A 22808-nucleotide genomic window follows, 5' to 3' on the forward strand; every position below is an offset into this window, starting at 1 on the left:
TTTTCTTTAACATGTTGTTTACAGAGAGTTTGTGCAAACCTGTACCAAATCCAGAACCATGCATCTATAACGTGCTAAAAGATTGTAAACCTAGGATCCTATAACAACCACAAAAACAAAGGCCTACCTAAATGGAGGCAAAGTAATGACTTCAGACGAAAAAAAAAAAAAAGGAAATCTGAAAATCTGAGGGAATTTGTCACCAGCCGATCTTTCTTATGAAAAAATATTAAAGGAAGTTCTTTAGCTGGAAGGAAAATGATACCTGAATGAAACTCAGATCTACAAAAAAGAATGAAGAGCACAGAAGATAGTAAATATGCAGATAAATATAAAAAAATCTTTTTTACTGTTAAAATTATTCTTTTTTTACAATATAACAAAATGTATTTTCATTGGATATTAATTATGAACCCATAATGCATGTAAACTAAATATAATACTTCAAATCATTCTGCACAAAGAAATTACAGATCACATTTATTTAATAACAAAATGTCTAATTGTTTAATAGAATGTTTTTAGGAACTTACAATATAATTTTCAAAAACAAAGAATAAAAATATTAAATATATCACTTTATGGCAGAGGACAACATAAATTTATTTCTGCAACACAGCAGGCAAACTTTTGTACTAGAAACAGAGTGGAGAAAAAGTTTAAAGCAAAAAGTCAGGAAATGGGTGTTCATAAATTTCTGGTTAACTGAGGCTCAATAGTTATTGTAAGAAACAGGGCCCTTTGAACATCAGATTTTGTTTATAAAAATAAAAACTTCCTCAAACATCAGAGTTTTTCACCTCAGCAAATGTTTTTTCCTTTGATAATTCATAATCCTGCTGTTCATTTGTCACATATATGAATATTTGGTAACTTCATAAACAACTACCAATGGCACGCTTCAAATGCTGAGTCTGTTGAATTTTCTTATATTTTTTTCCTAATGAACCTAGAGCCTATGATAGAGAAGATACTGAAACATGCTAAGATAATAATTGGTCTTAGAGAGACTTCACAGCAAGTATTTAATGAAAGCTACTACATTTCCAGCTCTAAAAAGAGCCAGACAGACACAATCCCTGCTTCCAGAGTTCACCATTCAGACAGAATACAGCAGGGCAAGCACTGAATCTGAATCATTATGAGCTTTGGTTTCATCCTTCAAGATTTACATAGATACTGATTTCTTCTGGAAGGGCAAATAAAATCTTCCCTTACACACATCATTCTTTGGATTCTCATAAGGGGTATTTTGAAGTCTGTATGTTGACAAGGCCAGTAGATACTTAGTTTTCTCTAATTGCCTTCTACTACTTAAGACTATGTCAAGTATTTTGTTTTCCCTTTCAGTTCTCCCCAACCTCTACCTTCTGCAGTGTTGTCTATCCAGTTGGCTTTTCTGTAACACTTTGCTACACCTTTCTGTTCCCCTTCACTGTTTTCCTCTGTTGCTTTCCTTCTTAACAGAAGCCTGGTCATCTGGGTTTCCCCATCTTTCCTTTCCTGGCTTCTTATTCACATGGGTGACTAATCTTAGCACTTCCTTAAAAGTTGGGTCTTCAATAAATATAACTCGTCAGCACTTTGAATCTGCATTTCCTTGAGCTTTTTTTTTTTTTTTTGATCGTCTGATCTGCTGTGCAATACTATTCTCCTCCTGAACGCTATTTAGAAACATTATCCTCAAAACACCAATGGTTTCTTGAAGATACTTGTTTTAAAAGTTGTATCAAAAGAGATTGGTAAAGGAATCTATAACTCAGCAAAGGATGCTTCTACTGTGTTGTGAATTCCCACCATTACAAGTACTGGATTCTGCAAGTCCAACATTAAAACCTGGTATGAGACAACAATTTATACATATAAGAGTCAGATTATAATTTTAATTTTTTGGTGGATACTAAACTGAAATTTATATAATACATGCGGTTTTAATCTTAGAAAAAGTAAATGATAAAAATTTAATATAGTTCATTGTTCACTGATATGTCTATTGACTTCATCATAACCTATATATTTAATTAAAAATCAAACTATGAGTCTGCAAATCAGATGATATCAAGCAAATTGCCATCCATGATCCATAATTCTTTTTATATTTTTAACTCAGATGAATATATAAGATTCAGTAAATTTTAATGCTCCAAATTGTTCTAAAAAAAAAAAATTATCAGAAGCTTGCAGTTAACACAGTTGGCTAATTCATTTCCCCCCCAATGAACTACCTATTTGTGTTGTGAGGTAGCAAAGACTATGATCTCCTGTGACAGTAGTAGCCTTAATTCTTATGCATTCCCTCTTCATATGAAGAGTATGGACAACAAAAAGGGACAGATGAGTCACCTTTCATTATTCATTGACTCAGTGTTTTCATAGTATGTAAAATGCCTGATTTCAATTTTACAACAACAAAAAATACCAATATTTATTCTGAAAGGCAATCGTTATGTTCCAAGTAGCGGATTTTAACAACTTCCCACATGATCTCTAGGAATAATCCGCAGTTCTGAACCTTGTTTTAGAAAAACATTTCCAGCAGTCTGTGCAAGATTTATTCCTATTCCATCATTGGTAATAACTGCACTTGTTGCAGCAGGAACTTTAAATTCTTCGGATGCAAACTTTAAGACTGCTGTAAAAGGTGTACTTTCAGGAAAGTACAAAGTATACTGAATACTTTGTATGGCAGCTGCGTGTCCGATGTCAGCATGATCTTTTTATTATTATTATTGTTATTATTATTATTATACTTTAGGTTTTATGGTACATGTGCGCAATGTGCAGGTAAGTTACATATGTATTCATGTGCCATGCTGGTGCGCTGCACCCACCAACTCGTCATCTAGCATTAGGTATATCTCCCAATGCTATCCCTCCCCCCTCCCCCCACCCCACAACAGTCCCCAAAGTGTGATGTTCCCCTTCCTGTGTCCATGTGTTCTCATTGTTCAATTCCCACCTATGAGTGAGAATATGCGGTGTTTGGTTTTTTGTTCTTGCGATAGTTTACTGAGAATGATGATTTCCAATTTCATCCATGTCCCTACAAAGGACATGAACTCATCATTTTTTATGGCTGCATAGTATTCCATGGTGTATATGTGCCACATTTTCTTAATCCAGTCTATCATTGTTGGACATTTGGGTTGGTTCCAAGTCTTTGCTATTGTGAATAGTGCCAAAATAAACATACGTGTGCATGTGTCTTTATAGCAGCATGATTTATAGTCCTTTGGGTATATACCCAGTAATGGGATGGCTGGGTCGAATGGAATTTCTAGTTCTAGATCCCTGAGGAATCGCCACACTGACTTCCACAAGGGTTGAACTAGTTTACAGTCCCACCAACAGTGTAAAAGTGTTCCTATTTCTCCACATCCTCTCCAGCACCTGTTGTTTCCTGACTTTTTAATGATTGCCATTCTAACTGGTGTGAGATGGTATCTCATTGTGGTTTTGATTTGCATTTCTCTGATGGCCAGTGATGGTGAGCATTTTTTCATGTGTTTTTTGGCTGCATAAATGTCTTCTTTTGAGAAGTGTCTGTTCATGTCCTTCACCCACTTTTTGATGGGATTGTTGTTTTTTTCTTGTAAATTTGTTGGAGTTCATTGTAGATTCTGGATATTAGCCCTTTGTCAGATGAGTAGGTTGCGAAAATTTTCTCCCATTTTGTAGGTTGCCTGTTCACTCTGATGGTAGTTTCTTTTGCTGTGCAGAAGCTCTTTAGTTTAATTAGATCCCATTTGTCAATTTTGGCTTTTGTTGCCATTGCTTTTGGTGTTTTTAGACATGAAGTCCTTGCCCATGCCTATGTCCTGAATGGTAATGCCTAGGTTTTCTTCTAGGGTTTTTATGGTTTTAGGTCTAACGTTTAAGTCTTTAATCCATCTTGAATTGATTTTTGTATAAGGTGTAAGGAAGGGATCCAGTTTCAGCTTTCTACATATGGCTCGCCAGTTTTCCCAGCACCATTTATTAAATAGGGAATCCTTTCCCCATCTTAAAGGAAACCTTCCACATGGTGGTGCCAGGATGAATCTAGAACACACGCCAACTCTGCGGGGTAGCACGACTTTCTGCACTGTGCTGAAAATTATTCTTAAAATAATTAAGTTTTTAAAGGAATAAAACTATGTATTGTGGTGCTTATAATAGAAATATTTTATTTTTAGAAATAGAGGAAATGGGTGTGTATTATTATAAAGCTCTTACATAATTCACAAAGTCATATGCTATGATTAAACTGTGGTAAGTTGAAGGTGCATATTGTAAGCGCTAGAGCTACCACAGAAGAAATGGGAGCAAAAACATATAGATAATAAACCAACAAAGGACTTTTCCTTATGACTCCTATTTTCTTCCTGTTTTTATAAAAATATTATTTTTCCTACCTGGTTTTACTTTATAAACATGCAATGGACTTTTTCCCCATAAGTTATTGGGGTACAGGTGGTATTTGGTTACATGAGTAAGTTCTTTAGCGGTGATTAGTGAGATTTTGGTGCACATATCATCCAGGCAGTATACACTGCACCATATTTGTAGTCTTTTAATCCCTTGTCCCCTTCTCATGCTTTCCGCAGAGTCCCCAAAGTCCACCGCATCATTCTTATGCCTTTGCGTCCTCATAGCTTAGATCCCACTTATCAGTGAGATTATACAATGTTTGGTTTTCCACTCCTGAGTTACTTCACTTAGAATAATAGTCTCCAATCTCATCCGGGTCACTGCAAATGCTATTAATTCATTCCTTTTATGGCTGTGTAGTATATATATATGTATATGATGGAATACTACAGTGGTGTGTGTATATATATATATATCTCACAGTTCCTTTATCCACTCATTGATTGATGGGCATTTGGGTTGGTATCATGATTTTGCAATTGCGAATTGTGCTGCTACAAACATGCGTGTGCAAGTATCTTTTTCAAATAATGACTTCTTCTCTGGATAGATACCCAGTAGTGAGATTGCTGGATCCAATGGTAGTTCCAGTTTTAGTTCTTTAGGGAATCTCCACACTGTTTTCCACAGTGGCTATACTAATTTATATTCTCACCAGCAGTGTAGAAGTGTTCCCTGTTCACTGCATCCATGCCAATATCTACTGTTTTTTGACTTTTTTGTTATGGCAGTTCTTGCAGGAGTAAGGTGGTATCGCATTGTGGTTTTGATTTGCATTTCCCTGATAATTATTGATGTTGAGTATTTTTTCATATGTTCATTCACCACTTGTATATCTTTCTTTGAGAATTGTCTATTCATGTCCTTAGCCCACTTTTTGATGGGACTGTTTTTTTTCTTACTGATTTGTTTGTGTTCATTGTAGATTCTGGATATTAGTCTTTTGTCAAATTTATAGATTGTGAAGATTTTTTCCCACTCTGTGGGTTGTCTGTTTACTCTGCTGACTGTTCCTTCTGCTGTGCAAAAGCTCTTTAGTTTAATTCGGTCCCAGCTATTTATCTTTGTTTTTATTACATTTGCTTTTGAGTTCTTGGTCATGAAATCTTTGGCTAAGCCAATGTCTAGAAGGGTTGTTCCAATGTTAACTTCTAGAATTTTTATACTTTCAGGTCTTAGGTTTAAGTTCTTAATCCATTTTGAATTGATTTTTGTATAAGGTGAGAGCTGAGGATCCAGTTTCATTCTCCTACATTGGACTAGCAAATTATCCCAGCACCATTTGTTGAAAAGGGTGTCCTTTCCCCACTTTATGTTTTTGTTGGCTTTGTCAAAGATCACTTGGCTGTAAGTATTTGGATTTATTTCTGGGTTCTCTATTCTGTTCCATTGGTCTCTGTGCCTACTTTTATACTAGTACCATGCTGTTTTGGTGACTATAGCCTTACAGTATAGTTTGAAATCAGGTAGTGTGATGCCTCCAGATTTGTTCTTTTTACTTAGTCTTACTTTGGCTATGCAGGCTCTTTTTTTGGTTCCATATGAATTTTAGAATTGTTTTGTTCTACTTCTTTGAATAATGATGGTGGTATTTTGATGGAAATTGCATTGAATTTGTAGATTGCTTTTGTCTGTATGGTCATTTTTACAGTATTGATTCTATCCATCCATGAGCATGGGATGTGTTTCCATTTGTTTGTGTTGTTTATGATTTCTTTCAGCAGTATTTTATAGTTTTCTTTATGGAGGTCTTTCGACTCTTTGGTTAGGTATATTTCTAAGTATTTTGTTTATTTATTTATTTATTATTTATTTATTTATTTGTTTTTGCAATTATTGTAAAAACGGGTTGAGTTCTTGATTTGATTCTCTGCTTGGTCACTGTTGGTATATAGAAGTGCTACTAATTTGTGCACATTAATCTTGTATCCAGAAACTTTGCTGAATTCTTTTATCCATTCTAGGAGCTTTCTTGAAGAGTCCTTAGGGTTTTCAAAGTAAATGATCATATCGTCAGCAGTGACAGTTTGACTTCCTCTTTACCAATTTGGATGCCCTTTATTTCTTTCTCTTGTGTGATTGCTCTGGCTAGGACTTCCAGTACTATGTTGAAGAGGAGTAGTGAGAGTGGGCCTCCTAGTCTTGTTCCAGTTCTCAGAGGGAATGCTTTCAACTTTTCCCCATTCAGTATTATATTGGCTGTGTGTTTGTTATACATGGCTTTTATTACATTAAGGTACGTCCCTTGCATGCTGATTTTGCTGAGATTTTTAATCATAAAGTGACACTGGATTGTGTAGAATGCTTTTTCTGCATGTATTGAGATGATCATGTGATTTTTGTTTTTAATTATGTTTATGTGATGTATCACATTTATTGACTTGCATATGTTAAACCATGCCTGCATCCCTGGTATGAAACCCACTTGATCATGGTGGATGAGAATTAGAACAAAACAATTCTAAAATTCATATGGAACCAAAAAGAGAGCCTGCATAGCCAAAGTAAGACTAAGTAAAAAGAACAAATCTGAAGGCATCACACTACCTGACTTCAAACTATACTGTAAGGCTATAGTCACCAAAACAGCATGGTACTAGTATAAAAGTAGGCACAGAGACCAATGGAACAGAATAGAGAACCCAGAAATAAATCCAAATACTTACAGCCAAGTGATCTTTGACAAAGCCAACAAAAACATAAAGTGGGGAAAGGACACCCTTTTCAACAAATGGTGCTGGGATAATTTGCTAGTCCAATGTAGGAGAATGAAACTGGATCCTCAGCTCTCACCTTATACAAAAATCAATTCAAAATGGATTAAGAACTTAAACCTAAGACCTGAAAGTATAAAAATTCTAGAAGTTAACATTGGAACAACCCTTCTAGACATTGGCTTAGCCAAAGATTTCATGACCAAGAACTCAAAAGCAAATGTAATAAAAACAAAGATAAATAGCTGGGACCGAATTAAACTAAAGAGCTTTTGCACAGCAGAAGGAACAGTCAGCAGAGTAAACAGACAACCCACAGAGTGGGAAAAAATCTTCACAATCTATAAATCATTTGATATGTTGTTGGATTTGGTTAGCTAGTATTTTGTTAAGGATTTTAGTATCTATGTTCATCAAGGGTATTGGTCTGTAGCTTTCTTTTTTGGTTATGTCTTTTCCTGGTTTAGGTATTAGGGTGATGCTGGCTTCATAGAATGAATTAAGGAGGATTCCTTCTTTCTCTATCTTGTGGAATAGTGTCAAAAGGATTGGTACCAATTCTTTTTTGAATGTCTGGTAGAATTCTGCTGTGAATCTATCTGGTCTTTGACTTTTTTTGTTGTTGGTAATTTTAAATTACCATTTCAATTTTGCTACTTGTTATTGGTCTGCTTGGGGTATCAAATTCTTCCTGATTTAAGCTAGGAGGCTTGTATTTTTCCAGGAACTTATCCATATCTTCTAGGTTTTCTAGTTTATGTGTGTAAAAGTGTTCATAGTAAGGGAGGAGACCACCCCTCATATTGTCTTATGCCCAATTTCTGCCTCCAAAGAAAGAAGAAGTAAAAACTAAAAGGCAGAAATGAAATCCACAAGCAGACAGCCTGACGCCACACCCTGGGCCTGGTAAAGATCTACCCCTGACCTAATTGATTATGTTATCTATAGATTACAGACATTGTATAGAAAAGCACTGTGAAAATCCCTGTCCTGTTCTATTCCATTCTGATTACTGGTGCATGCAGCCCCCAGTCATGTACCCCATGCTTGCTCAATCAATCACGACCCTCTCACGTGGACCCCCTTAGAGTTGTGAGCCCTTAAAAGGGACAGGAATTGCTCACTCAGGGAGCTCGGTTGTTGGAGATGTGAGTCTTGCCAAAGCTCCTGGCCAAATAAAGCCCTTCCTTCTTTAACTCGGTGTCTGAGGGGTTTTGTCTGCAGCTTGTCCTTCTACAATAGTAGCCTTGAATGATCTTTCATATTTCAGTAGTGTCACTTGTAATATCTCCTGTTTCATTTCTTAATGAGATTATTTATATTTTCTCTTCCTTTCTTGGTTAATCTTGCTGATGGCCTATCAATTTTATTTATCTTTTCAAAGAACCAGCTTTTTGTTTTATTTATCGTTTGTATTTTTTTTGTTTCAATTTCATTTAGTTCTCCTCTGATCTTGGTTATTTCTTTTCTCCTGCTGGGTTTGGGTTTGGTTTGTTCTAGTTTCTCCAGTTCCTTGAGGTGTGACCTTAAATTGTCTGTGCTCTTTCAGACTTTTCCTCTTAGCATCACCTTCGCTGTGTCCCAGAGGTTTTGATAAGTTGTGTCATTATTGTCATTCAGTTCAAAGAATTTTTAAATTTCCATCTTGATTTCATTTTTGACTCAATGCTTATTCAGGAGCAGGTTATTTAATTTCCATGTATTTGCATGGTTTTGAAGGTTCCTTTTGGAGTTGATTTCCAGCTTTATTCCACTGTGGTCTGAGAGAGTGCTTGGTATGATTTCAATTTTCTTAAATTTATTGAGGCTCGTTTTATGGCCTATCATATGTTCTCTTTTGGAGAAAGTTCCATGCAGTGCTGAATAGAATGTATATTCTGTGGTTGTCAGATGAAATGTTCTGTATGTATCTTTTAAGTCTATTTGTTCCAGGGTGTAGTTTAAATCCATTGTTTCTTTGTGGACTTTCTGTCTTGATGACCTGCCTAGTGCTGTCAGTGGAGTATTGAAGTCCCCCACTATTATTGTGTTGCTGTCTATCTCATTTCTTAGGTCTATTAGTAATTGTTTTATAAATTTGGGAGCTCCAGTGTTAGGTGCATATATATTTAGTATTGTGATATTTTCCTGTTGGACATGGCCTTTTACCATTATATAGTGTCTCTCTTTGTCCCTTTTAACTGCTGTTGCTTTAAAGTTTGTTTTGATATAAGAATAGCTACTCCTGCTCGCTTTTGGTGTCCATTTGCATGAAATATCTTTTTCTACCCCTTTACTTTAAGTTTATGTGAGTCCTTATGTGTTAGGTGAGTCTCCTGAAGGCAGCAGGTAGTTGATTGGTGAGTTCTTATCCATTCTATGGTTCTGCGTCTTTTAAGTGGAGCATTTAGGCCATTTACGTTCAATGTTAGTATTGAAATGTGAGGTACCTTTGCAATCATTGTGCTTTGTTGCCTGTGGACTTTTTTTTGTTTTTCTTTTTAACTTGTATATTTGTTTTATAGGTCCTCTGTGATTTATGCTTTAAAGAGGTTCTTTTTTGATGTGTTTCCAGGATTTGTTTCAAGATTTAGAGCTCCTTTTAGCAATTCTGGTAGTGGTGGCTTGGTAATGGCGAATTCTCTCAGCATTTGTTTGTCTGAAAATGACTGTACCTTTCCTTCATATATGATGCTTAGTTTTGCTGGGTACAAAATTCTTGTCTGATAATCGTTTGTTTCAGGAGGCAGAAGATAGGGCCTCAGCCCCTTCTAGCTTGTAGGGTTTCTGCTGAGAAATCTGCTGTTAATCTGATAGGTTTTCCTTTATAGGTTACCTGGTGCTTCTGTCTCGCAGCTCTTAAAATTCTTTCCTTCATCTTAACTTTAGATAACCTGGTGACGATGTGCCTAGGTGAAGATCTTTTTGCAATAAATTTCCCACGTTTTCTTTGTGTTTCTTGTGTTTGGATGTCTAGTTCTCTAGCAAGGCTGGGGAAGTTTTCTTCAATTATTCCCCAATTATTCCCTGAAATACGTTTCCCAAGCTTTTAGAATTCTCTTCTTCCTCAGGAACACCGATTATTCTTAGGTTTGGTCGTTTAACATAATCCCAGACTTCTTGGAGGCTTTGTTTGTATTTTCTTATTCTTCTTTCTTTGTCTTTGTTAGATTGGGTTAATACAAAGACCTTGTCTGTGAGCTCTGAATTTCTTTCATCTACTTGGTCAATTCTATTGCTGAGACTTTTTAGAGCATTCTGCAATTCTAAAAGTGTGTCCAAAATTTCCTGAATTTTTTATTGTTTTTTTCTTTAAGCTATCTATTTCCTTGAGTATTTCTCCCTTCACTTCTTTTAGCATTTTTTGGATTTCCTTGCGCTGGGATTTTCTCTGGTCCCTCCCTGATTAGCTCAATAACTAACCTCCTAATTTTTTTTTTTTTTCAGGTAAATCAGGGATTTCTTCTTGGTTTGGATCCATTGCTGGTGAACTAGTGTGATTTTGGGGGAGTACTGAAGAGCCTTGTTTCATCATATTACTGGGGTTGGTTTTCTGGTTCTTTCTCATTTTGGTAGCCTCTGTCAGAGGGAAGGTCTAGGGCTGAAGGCTGTTCTTCAGATTCTTTTGTCCCACAGGGTGATCCCTTGATGTAGTACTGTCACCATTTTCCTAAGGATGTGGCTTCCTGAGAGCTGAGCTGTAGTGATTGTTATCTCTCTTCTGGGTCCAGCCACCCAGCAAGTCTACCCGGCTCTGAGCTGGTACTGTGGTTTGTCTGCACAGAATCCTGTGATGTGAACCATCTATGGGTCTCTCACCAGTGCCTGTTCTGGTGGAGGTGGCAGAGGGTGCAATAGACTCCATGAGGGTCCTGAGCTTTGGTGGTTTAATGCTCTATTTTTGTGGTGGTTGGCCTCCTGCCAGGAGGCTGCACTTTCCAGAAAGCATCAGCTATAGTAGGCCCCAAGTAGGCCCCAGTGTCTGTTCTTCCCCTCATTGTGTCCATTTGTTCTTATTTAGCTCCCACTTATAGGTGAAAACATGCCATATTTGGTTTTTTGCTCCTGCATTAGTTTGCTAAGGATAATCGTCTTCAGTTTCATTCATGATCCTGCAAAGGACATGATCTCATTCTTTTTTATGGCCACATTGTATTCCATGGTGTACATATATCACATTTTCTTTGTCCAGTCTACCATTCATGAGCATTTAGGTTGATTCCATGTCTTTGCCATTGTGAATAGTGCTTCAAGGAACATACACATCAATGTCTTTATGGTAGAAAGATTTATATTCCTTTGGGTATATACTCAGTAATGGGATTGCTGCGTCAAATGGTAGTTCTGTTTTTAGCTCTTTGAGGAATTGCCACACTGCTTTCCACAATGGCTGAACTAATTTACACTCTCACCAAAAGTGTATAAGTGTTCCCATTTCTCCATAACCTCGTCAGCATCTGTTATTTTTTGATTTTTTAATAATAGCCATTCTGACTGGTGTGAGATGGTATCATGCTGTTTTTGCTTTTGTTTTTTTGAGATGGATCTCCCTCTGTCACCCAGGCTGGAATGTAATGACACGATCTTGGCTTACTGTAACCTCTGCCTCCTGGGTTCAAGCAATTCTCCTGTCTCAGCCTCCAGAGTAGCTGGGACTACAGGCATGCACCACCACGCCCAGCTAATTTTTTGTATTTTTGGTAGAGATGGGGTGTCACCATGTTGGCCAGGCTGGTCTCGAATTCCTGACCTCAAGTGATCCACCCACCTCAGCCTCCCAAAGAGCTGAGATCACAGTGTGAGCCACTGCGCCTGGCCCTCATTGTGGTTTTGATTTGCATTTCTCTAATGACAAATAATATTGAATTTTTTTCATCTGCTCGTTGGCCGAATGTATGTCTTCTTTTCAAAAGTGTCTGTTCATGTCCTCTGCCCACTTTTTAATGGGATTGTTTTTTTCTTGTAAATTTGTTTAAGTTCCTTATAGATGCTAGATATTAGACCTTTGTTAGATGGATAGATTGCAAATGTTTTCTCCCATTCTCTATGTTGTCTGTTCACTCTGTTGATCGTTTCTCTTGCTGTGCAGAAATTCTTTGGTTTAATTGGATCCCCTTTGTCAGTTTTTGCTTTTGTCATGATTGCCTTTGGCATCTTCGTCAGGAAATCTTTGCCAGTTCCTATGTCCAGAATGGTGTTGCCTAGGTTGTATTCCGGGGTTTATATAGTTTTGGTTTTACATTTAAGTCTTTAATCCTTCTTGAGTTTATTTTTGTATGTAGTGTAAGGAAAGGGTCCAGTTTCAATCTTCTATATATGGCTAGCCAGTTATCCCAGGACCATTTACTGAATAGGGAGTTCTTTCCTCATTGCTTATTTTTGTCAGCTTTGTCAAATATCTGATGGTTGTAGGTGTATGGCATTATTTCTGGAATCTATTCTGTTCCATTGGTCTGTGTGTCTGTTTTTGTACCAGTTCCTTGCTGTTTTGGTTACTGTAGCCCTACAGTAGAGTTTGAAGTTGGGTAACGTGATGCCTCCAGCTTTGTTCTTTTTGTTTAGGACTGCTTTGGCCATTTGGGTTCTTTTTTGGTTTGATATGAATTTTAAAGTATTTTTTTTCTAGTTCTGTGAAAAATGTTATTGGTAGTTGGATAGGAATAGCATTGAATCTGTAAATTGCTTTGGGCAGTATGGCCATTTTAATCATACTGATTCTTTCAATTCATGAGCATGGAATGTTTTTCCATTTGTTTGTGTCATCTCTGATTTCTTCAAGCAGTGTTTTGTAATTCTCATTGTAGAGCTCTTTCACCTCCCTGGTTAGGTATATTCGTAGGTATTTTATTTTTTGGTGGCATTTGTGAATGAGATTTCATTCCTGATGTGCCTCTCATCTTGGCTGTTTTTGGTGTATTGAAATGCTAGTGATTTTTGTGCATTGATTTTGTATCCTGAAACTTTGCTGAAGTTGTTTATCAGCTAAGAGAGCTTTTAGGCCAAGACTATGGGGTTTTCTAGGTATAGAATTATGTCATCTGCAAACAGTGATAGTTTGACTTCCTGTCTTGCTATTGGGATGCCCTTTCTTTCTTTCTTTTGCCTGATCGCTCTGGCCAGGACTTCCATCTTGAAGAAGAGTGGTGAGAGGGGGCTTTCTTGTCTTGTGCTAGTTTTCAAAGAGAATGCTTCCAGCTTTTGCCCATTCAGTATGATATTGGCTGTGGCTTTGTCATAGATTGTTTTATGTCTGATTGTGTGGTCAGTTATAGAGTACGTGCCATGTAGCAATGAGAAAAGTGTATAGTCTGTTGTTTTGCAGTGGAGAGTTCTGTGGAGGTCTATCAGATCCATTTGGTCCAATATTGAGTTCAGGTCCTGAATATTTTTGTTATTTTCTGCCTTGATGACCTTCTAATACTGTCAGTGGAATGTTGAAGTCTCCCACTATTATTGTGTGGGAGTCTAAGTCTCTTTGTAGGTCTCTAAGAACTTGCTTTATGAATCTGGATGCTCCTATGTTGGTTGCATATATATTTAGGATGGGTAAGTCTTCTGGTTAAATTGAACCCTTTACCATTATGTAATCCCTTTCTTTGTTTTTTTTTTTTTGTTTATCTTTTTTGGCTTGAAATCTGTTTTGTCTGATATTAGGGCTGCAACTGCTGCTTTTTTCTGATTTCCATTCGCTTGGTAGATTTTCCTCCATTCCTTTTTTTTTTTTTTTTTTTTGAGCCAATGAGTGCTTGAGACATGGTTGTCTTGGAGACAAAATACCATTGGCTCTTGCTTTTTTATCCAGCTTGATATCCTGTGCCTTTTAAATGAGGCATTTAGCCCATTTACATTCAAGGCTAGTATGTTAGCAAGTTGATATGTGTAGATTTGATCCTGTCATTGTGTTGTTAGCTGGTTATTATGCTGGCTTGTTTGTGTGGTTGCTTTATGGAGTCACTAGTCTAAGTACTTACATGTGTTTTTCTGTTTGCTGGTAATGGCCTCTCCTTTCCATATTTAGTGCTCCTTTCAGGATCTCTTTTAAGGCAGGTCTGGTGGTAATGAACTCTCTCAGCATTTGCTTATCTGAAAAGGATCTTACTTCTTTGCTGAGGAAGCTTAGTTTGGCTGGATATTAAACTCTTGGTTGAAGATTTTTTTCTTTAAGAATGTTAAATATGGGCCCCAATCTCTTCTGGCTTGTAGGATTTCTTCTGAGAGGTCCATTGTTAGCCTGGTGGGGTTCCCTTTGGAGGTGACCTGTGCTTTCCCTCTAACTGCCTTTAACATTTTCTTTCATTTCTCTCTTGGGAAACCTGATGATTATGGGTCTTGGGGATAATCTTCTTGTGTAGAATCTTGCAGAGGTTCTCTGTATTTCCTGAATTTGACTGTTGGCCTCCCTAGCAAGGTTAGGGAAGTTTTCTTGGACAATATTCTCAAAAATGTTTTCCAAGTTGTTTGCTTTCTCCCCACCCCTTTCAGGGATGCCAGTGACCCATAGTTTTGGCCTCTTTACATAATCTCATATTTCTGGGAGGTTTATTCATTTCTTTTTATTCTTTTTTCTTTATTTTTATCTGACTGCTTTATTTCAGAGAATCAGTCTTCAAGTTCCAAGACTGTTTCTTCAAGTTGGTCTATTCTGTTGTTAATACTTGCCACCGCATTGTGAAACTTTTTTTTTTTCCGAGATGGAGTCTCGCTGTCCCCCAGGCTGGAGTGCAGTGGCGCGATCTCAACTCACTGCAGGCTCCACACCCCAGGGTTCACGCCATTCTCCTGCCTCAGACTCCCGCATAGCTGGAACTACAGGCGCCCGCCACCTCGCCTGGCTAATTTTTTGTATTTTTAGTAGAGACGGGGTTTCACCATGTTAGCCAGGATGGTCTTGATCTCCTGACCTCGTGATCCACCCGCCTCGGCCTCCCAAAGTGCTGGGATTACAGGCGTGAGCCACCATGCCCGGCCGCATTGTGAAATTATTATTTCAGCTCTGTCAGATCAGTTAGGTTCTTTATTATACTGGCTATTTCATCTGTCAGCTCCTGTTTTATTGTGATTCTTGGTTTCATTAGATTGGGTTTTGCTAGTCTCCTGAATCTCAGTGATCTTTGTTCCTATCATATTCTGAAGTATATTTCTGCCATTTCAGCGTGGTTACAAACCCTTGCTGGAGAACTAAGTATGGTTGATTGGAGGACATAAGATACTCTGGCCATTTGAGTTGCCAGAGTTCTTGTGTTGGTTCTTTCTCATTTTGCATGTGGATGTTCCTTTAACTATGATGTAGATTGAATACACTCAGAAGATTTCTTTTCTGGATGTTTTCACAGGTCAAGGCTTGTGCAGGGTCTTTATGTATAGCTGACTTATCTTTGGTTTGACTGGATTGTATGTTAGCAAGGTATTTTGGTGCTGAAGCTTTGGGGTGTGGTCCAGTTGGTGGTGCTTAGCGTAGTGGCCAGTTAATAGACTCTTGCTCAGTTATGTGGTTTTTGTGTTTCCTCACAGCTGCAGCTGTGCTCTCTCTCAATGCTCTGAAAGTGTGAGCTCCTGTCCCACTTGAGTTCTGGCTGTAGATTGTCTTGGCACTCCCAAGCTGCCCACCACAGCTCTGGGGTGATCTCAGGGTTTATGTTCCCTGCTTAACTTGGAGGCAACAGATGAAGGGACCTTATTTGTAGTGGTTATGGCCAAGGGCCTTTTGCTTGTCTCCTGGAGGCTCCACCCCAGAGAGATGCAGATCAGCAATCACTCAGTGCAATCAGCCCAGAATGGGGGGGTCTGTGCTTTGGGCCCAAGCTGGATTCACATCCCTGCCTAGTGATGAGCAGGTGGGTGGGTGGGGAAGCATGGGAGATGTACTGGCTTCCTCTTCTTGGGTCAACTGCTGCTTGTTGGAGGTGTGAAGAATGTACTTAGGGTCCTTGCTCCTTTGCTAGTCTGAGGGCAGCAGGAAGAGTACCACTGCAGAGGCAGTGGCAGAGGGGCTTTCAGTTTCCCTTGGGGGTTCTACCTCTGAGTAACATGGAGCTGCTGTTACTGGGAATGTTCAGCCAGTAGGGTGAGGTGGCCGCACTGCTGGCATGAGCTCAGGGTCCTGCTTGTTGGGAAGCAGGGGGCTGAGGGTTCACCAGGAGGAGAGACTGGCCTCTTCTCCATATAGTGACTGTGGCATGCTGTAGCTTGGTTGCAGCCCTCAGGCTCCGTTTCTTCCCCAGATTGAGGGCAGCAGGGATAGAACCACTGCTGTGGCAGTGGCAGAGGGGCTGTGTTGGATGCCTCTGCAAGTCTCTCCCCAGGGTAATTCTGGGCCACTACCAGTGAGTATGCTCAGCTGTGGTTACAGCGGCTGTTCTGCAGTAATGAGCTGGGGAACCTGCCTGGCGAAGAGTGGGGAATGGGAGTTCCCAGGGAATAGGGGCTGGACTTATATCCATATGGTGGCTGCAGTGTGCTGGAAGTGCCAGCATAGTGACTAGGTGCTTTTTTCTTTCTCCAGCTTGAGGGCTGTTAGGTCGGTAACACTGCAACTGCAGAGGCAGAGGGATTGCAGGTTGACTCTGGGATTTCCTCCTCAAAAAAATGTTGAGATGCCTCTGATTGAAGTGGCCAGGCAGGGGCAAGGTGGTTGTGCTGGAGTCCCAGGTCAGGTAGCCCTGCCCATTGAGGAGAAGTGAGGACCAGAATCTGCATGGAGAACAATACGGCCACTTTTCCATCAGGTGGGTGCTCTGTGCTGGGAGTCTAGACCAGCCCCTGACCTCCAGGGAGTCTCCAGATCCTGGAGACAGCAAGGGCGAGGGCTGCAAGACAGCAAAGACAGCAACCTACCCCTCCCACTTGGAGCTCTGTCCCAGAGAGTTGCCAAGCTGCTACTAGCTTGATAGCCCCAGTGGGGGATGGCTGTAGAGGTTTTATAAAGGAGAGTGGCTTGTAGGGTTTTATAAATGGCAGTTCCATTTATAATTTGATAGAACCTTCCAAACAGGAACATTTGGACTTAAAACCCTTCCCATCTCCATCAACCCAGTGAGCAATAATGTTCAACTTTTCAGAAGACAATCTTTCCTAGGAATTGTAAAACAAAATGCAAATGTAAATTACAAAATGTAAATTATAAAATGTAAACGTAAACTAAATATATTAGTTTACTAACTCTATGTTTTTCATACCCTCACAACCTCTTTTACTCTCCAGAAAGACTACAAGTTGTAAATTAGGAGTCATTTGTCCTTTATATACATAGATAAATAAAACAAAATGCACAGACATAAGAGACAATGATTAATCTTGCCTCACTATAAGCACCCTGGCATAGAGCTCATACACTTCCTCCTTCTCCCTCCCCACCAAAGTAGTACACAAACACAATGTGTATTACGCAAGATGTGGTTTGGCCATTCCTCTCCAAAACAACATTTCATATGAATTTTAACACCAAAGTACCAAAATGTGTTATTTTACTACCTCTAATTTTAACAAATGTCCGGCACTTCAGAACATCTAGAAAGACTAGATATTAACATTTCAAAAAACTTCTTAGCATTGTCAGCTACATATACAGTAGTGGTGAATAAAACACACACACACATAACAATGGTGAGAGTATGAAAATGTCTTCTAAATATAACCAGTCAGGCATAGAACCTTCTTCTCTTCCTTCTCAGGTCTTCCGCTCCATGTCCTCTAACCTCCTGAATAAATGTGAACTTGTCACTCTTGGTGTCACTTCCAGAGGTGGTCTGACAACTCCATTTCAAAAAGTCATCTACAGAAGACATTTATTTTCTATGATTTCTTTTTAAACAAATGGGAATATACAAGATATGTGATTTTCTAACTCTGTCATACCACGGGAACCTCTTTACATCTAGAAGGGCTAGATTTAGCAAATGTTTTCTTTTAAAGGGTTGGGAGGAAAGTTGAGAACAGCTTTTTCATATTAAATACACAGGCCTTCTATAAACAGCCAGTAAATCTTCCCAAAGTGTGGTGGGCCTTTCAATGGGCCAAATGTGGCATGTTATTCTACCATGTTATTGTACCATTCTTCCAACAACAACTCCTGGTAGGTAGAACCAAGACCAACCCTCACCAATGGGTGCTAACTGTTCCACCCATCATGCTTGGGGGACTCCACTCACCTTCCTGCAGTTAAGGCCTTAGTCCAGTGTCATCAGGACTAGGTAGGTCTCGCCCAACTGGGACAGAGTGGTCACCCCAGGACCCGGATCTGTGTGGCTCCATGGCCTAAACAGGCTGCCGAGCCTGCGTCCGTAGACCTGCCTTCTCAGGCCTACACACCCTATAAACGGCCTCTGCACCGTCCCAGTGGCTACCATATTTCCCACCCCCCCATACCTGCCGCCACCCAGAGGCGCTGCATCCAGGTGGCACTCAGGGCTTCCTCTAGGCCCAGCAGGGTTGGGCCTGAAAACCCCACACATAGCAGAGTCCTGGCAGGGTCATTGCAGGGTTCAGGCTGAGAGACGGCAGCCGCGATCAGGTCATCTCAGAAATAATATTCCATTGGATATACCACAGTTTGTTTATTCATTCACCTATTGAGGGACATCCTGATTGCTTCCAGTTTTTGGCACTTATGAATAAGGCAGCTATAAACATCCACGTGCGGGTTTGCATGTGGATATACGTTTTCAACTCTTTTATGTAAGTACCCAGGAGTGTGATTGCTGAATCATATGGTAAGACTGTGTTTATTTTTGTAAGAAGCTGCCAACCAGCAATGAGTGAGAGTTTCTGTTGCTCCACGTCCTCACCAATGTTTGGTAGTGTCAGGTTTTTTGTGAGGTTTTGTTTATATATTTTTTGGATTTTAGCCATATAGTTGTATAGTGGTAACTCATTGTTTTGATTTAAAATTACCAGCCAGGTGTGTTGGCTCACGCCTGTAATCCCAACAGTTTGGGAGGCTGAGGCAGGTGGATCACCTGAGGTCAGAAGTTCGAGACCAGCCTAGCCAACAAGGTGAAACCCCATCTTTACTAAAAAATACAAAAATTAGCCAGGTGTGGTGGTAGGCGCCTGTAATCTCAGCTACTCGGGAGGCTGAGGCAGGAAAATTCCTGGAACCCAGGAGGCAGAGGTTGCACTGAGCTGAGACCACACCATTGCACTCCAGTCTGGGCTGACAACAGTGGGACTCCATCTCAAAAATAAACAAATAAATAAATAAATAAATAAATAAATAAATAAAATTACCGACATATAATGTTGGTCATTTATTCGTATGCTTAATTGTCATCCATAAATCACTTTGATGAGGTGTCTATTCACATCTTTTGCCCATTTCAGTTGGATTGTTTTCTTGTTATTGAGTTTTTAGAACTCTTTGTATATTTGGGATACAAGTCTTTATTAGATGTGTGTTTACCAAGTACTTTCTCCCAATCTGTGGTTTTTCTTTTCATTATCTTAATAGTGTCTTTCTCAGGGCAGAAAGTTTTAATTTTAATGAAGCCCAATGGCCTATTTTTTTTTCATGAATTATGCTTTTGGTGTTGCATCTGAACAGTAATCACCAAATGCAAGGTCATGTAGATTTTTCTTCTTTAGCCTGGTAATAGATGGTGGATTACATTGATCAATTTTCCAATAATAGAGCCAGCCTTGCATTCCTGGAATAAATCCTGGTATATAAGTCATTTTCTATATTGCTGATACTATTTGCTAGTATTTTATTAAGAGTTTTTGGTCAGGCATGGTGTTTCATGTCTGTAATCCCAGCACTTTGGGAGGCTATGGTGGGAAGCTCACTTGAGCCCAGGAGTTTGAGACCAACCTGGGCAACATAGTGAGATCTTGTATCTACAAAAAAAAAAAAAAAAAAGCCAGGGATGGTGACCCATGCTACTCAGGAGGCTGAGGTGGGAGGATGGCTTGAGTCTGGGAGGTTGAGGCTACAGTGAGCCGTGATCATGTCACTGCATTCCATCCTGGGTGACAGAGTGAGACCCTGCCTCAAAAAAACAACCAAAAAAAGAGTTGTTACATTCATATTTATAAGGGCTATTGGTCTGTGGTTTTCTTTTCTTGTACTGTCTTTGTCTGGTTTTGATATTAGGTAATACCATAAATGAATTTACAAAATGAATTGGGAAGTGTTCTCTCTTCTGTCTTTTGGAAAATAATATGTATAATCGATGTTAACTTTTTTTAAGTGTTTGGCAGACTTCTCTAGTGAAATCACCTGGGCACACATACTTCTTTCTAGGGAGCTTGTAAATGACAAATTCAATTTGAGGAAGCAGTTCGTTCATGTTGTCTTATTTATGAATGCAGAGTTGTTTGTAGTATTCCCTCATTATCCTTTGGATGTCTACATGGTCTGTGTTAGGTTTTGAAAGGAAGGCAAGGGTTAAAGAAAGACACAGGGAATGCGGCGGCTCTACAGCAAATGCAGGCTTTATGTCCAGCATAAGACCTACAGAAGTGGGGAACCAGCTTAATGCCAGTGCCCGCTGCTGCTTACAGGTTGGGTTACTTATAGATATGGGTGGAAGAGGTCTGGGCAGTATGGCTTGCTGCCCTGGAGAACGTTGATAATGTGTTCCCAGGATGAGGTGGTTCTGGCCCTTGTTCTGGCAGAATATGGTGTTCCTTGCACTTGCTCCCAGCAGAATATGAGGCAGGCTGTTTCTCATGGCTCCAACCCCCACGGAATGTTTTACTTTCACCAAGGTCTGCGAAATGGCGGGGGACTTACAAAATGGTGCAGTTTGGACTAACATTCTGTGTTGATATTCCCCCATTTCATTCCTGATATTGGTAGTTTATATGCTATTTTCCTTCGTTGTAAATCTCCCAAGAGATTTGCCAGTCTTATGGGTCTTTTTTCAAATAGCTGGCTGTTTGTTCTATTGATTTTCCCATTTTTCTGTTTCCAGTTTTATTGATTTTTGCTGTTTATTTCCTTCTTTTCTGCTTGTTTTGGGTTTACTCTGCTCTACTTTTTCTATGCTCTTAAAGGGGGAGCATAGCAACTGCTCTTTTTTTTTTTTTTTTTTTTTGACAGAGCCTCACTCTGTTACCCAGGCTGGGAGTGCAGTGGTGCGATCTCGACTCACTGCAACCTCCACCTCCCAGGTTCAAGCCATTCTCCTGCCTCAGCCTTCTGAGTAGCTGGGACTACAGGCATGTGCAACCACACCTGGCTAATTTTTTTGTATTTTTAGTAGAGACAGGGTTTCACCATGTTGGTCAGGCTGGTCTCAAACTCCTGACTTCAAGTGATTTGCCCACCTTGGCCTCCCAAAGTGCTGGGATTACAGGTGTGAGCCACCATGCCCGGCCTCTTCCTTTCTAATTATATTAGTTTCCTATTGCTGCTGTGACAAATTACCACAAATTTAGCAGCTTAAAACAACATGAATTTATCATACAGTTCTGAGTGTCAGAAATCCAAAATCAGTTTCACTGAGCTGAAATCAAGGTGTCGGCTGGCTTGTATTCCTTCTGGAGTTGTAGGGGAAAATCCATTTCCTTGCTTTTTCCAGCTTCTAGAGGCTGATTGCGTGCCTTGGTTTGTAGCCCCTTCCTCCATCTTCAAAGCCAGCAGTGCACAGCACCTTCTCTTGGCTCTATCCTGTGCTTCCATCCTTATATATTTTCTCTTTCTGTGGCTGATTCTCCTGACTCCTTCTTATAAGGACCCTTGTGATAATATTGGATCCACCCGGATAATCCAAGATAATCTCATCACAAAAGTGTTAATTTAGTCACATCTACAAAGTCCCTTTTACTATGTTAAGGCAACACATTCACAGGTACTAGAGATTACGAGATTTACATCATTAGGGGGGCTATAATTCAGCCTACCACACTAATGTGTGCATTTAGTGCTTAAATTTCACTTTCATCACTGAATCTCCTTACTGTCACTACCTATGTCTCACAAATTTTGATATGCTGTATTTCCATTTTCACTCCCTTAAATACATTTTTAAAATTTCCCATGAGACTTCCTCTTTGATCTATGGATTATTTAGAAGTGTGTTTTTAGTTTCTAAGTGTTTGGAGAGTTTCCTGTTATCTTTCTGTTATTGATTTGTAGTTTGATTCCATTTAGGCCATAGAACACTCTTTGAGTTTAATTTTAATCTTTAAAACTTTAATCTTTAAAATTTGTTTAGGTTTCTTTTATGGCTCAGGTTATAGTCTATCTTGGTATATGTTCCATGGCATTTGAAAAGAATGTATATTCTGTTGCTGTTAGGTAGAGTGTTCTGTATATGTCAGTTAGATCGTGTTGACTGCTGTCGACTGGTGGTGTTACGTTCTTCTATATCCTTGTATATTTTCCTTTTTTTTTGTAGAGACAGGTTCTCACTCTGTCACACAGGCTGGAGAGCAGTGGCATAATCATAGCTCACTGCAGCCTCATCCTCTTGGGCTCAAGTGATCCTACTGCTTCAGCCTTCCAAGTAGCCAGGACTGCAGGTGCACACCATCTTCCCCAGCTAATTTTGTTGTTGTAGAGATGGGGCCTTGCTATGTTGCCCAGGCTCCTGTTGCAGATTTTTTGTCTACTTGTTCTAGCAGGTATTAATAGAAGGGTGTTAAAGTGTCCAACTATAATTATAGAGTCTGTTTCTCATTTCAGTTCTAACACTTTTTGTGTCACATATTTTGCAGGTCTGTTGTTTGAAACACATACACATACGATCACTATATCTTCTTGAT

General features: G+C 39.3%; 1 pseudogene; it reads right to left on the bottom strand.

Annotated features, from left to right (window-relative positions):
- Positions 1–2451: 2451 nt before the first annotated feature.
- On the bottom strand, positions 2452–20770 carry LOC129017559 (ubiquitin-fold modifier 1-like; annotated as a pseudogene).
- Between the last annotated feature and the right edge of the window lie 2038 nt (positions 20771–22808).

The sequence above is a fragment of the Pongo pygmaeus genome, chromosome 19 (genome assembly GCF_028885625.2).
Source record: "Pongo pygmaeus isolate AG05252 chromosome 19, NHGRI_mPonPyg2-v2.0_pri, whole genome shotgun sequence".
Lineage (NCBI taxonomy): Eukaryota > Metazoa > Chordata > Mammalia > Primates > Hominidae > Pongo > Pongo pygmaeus.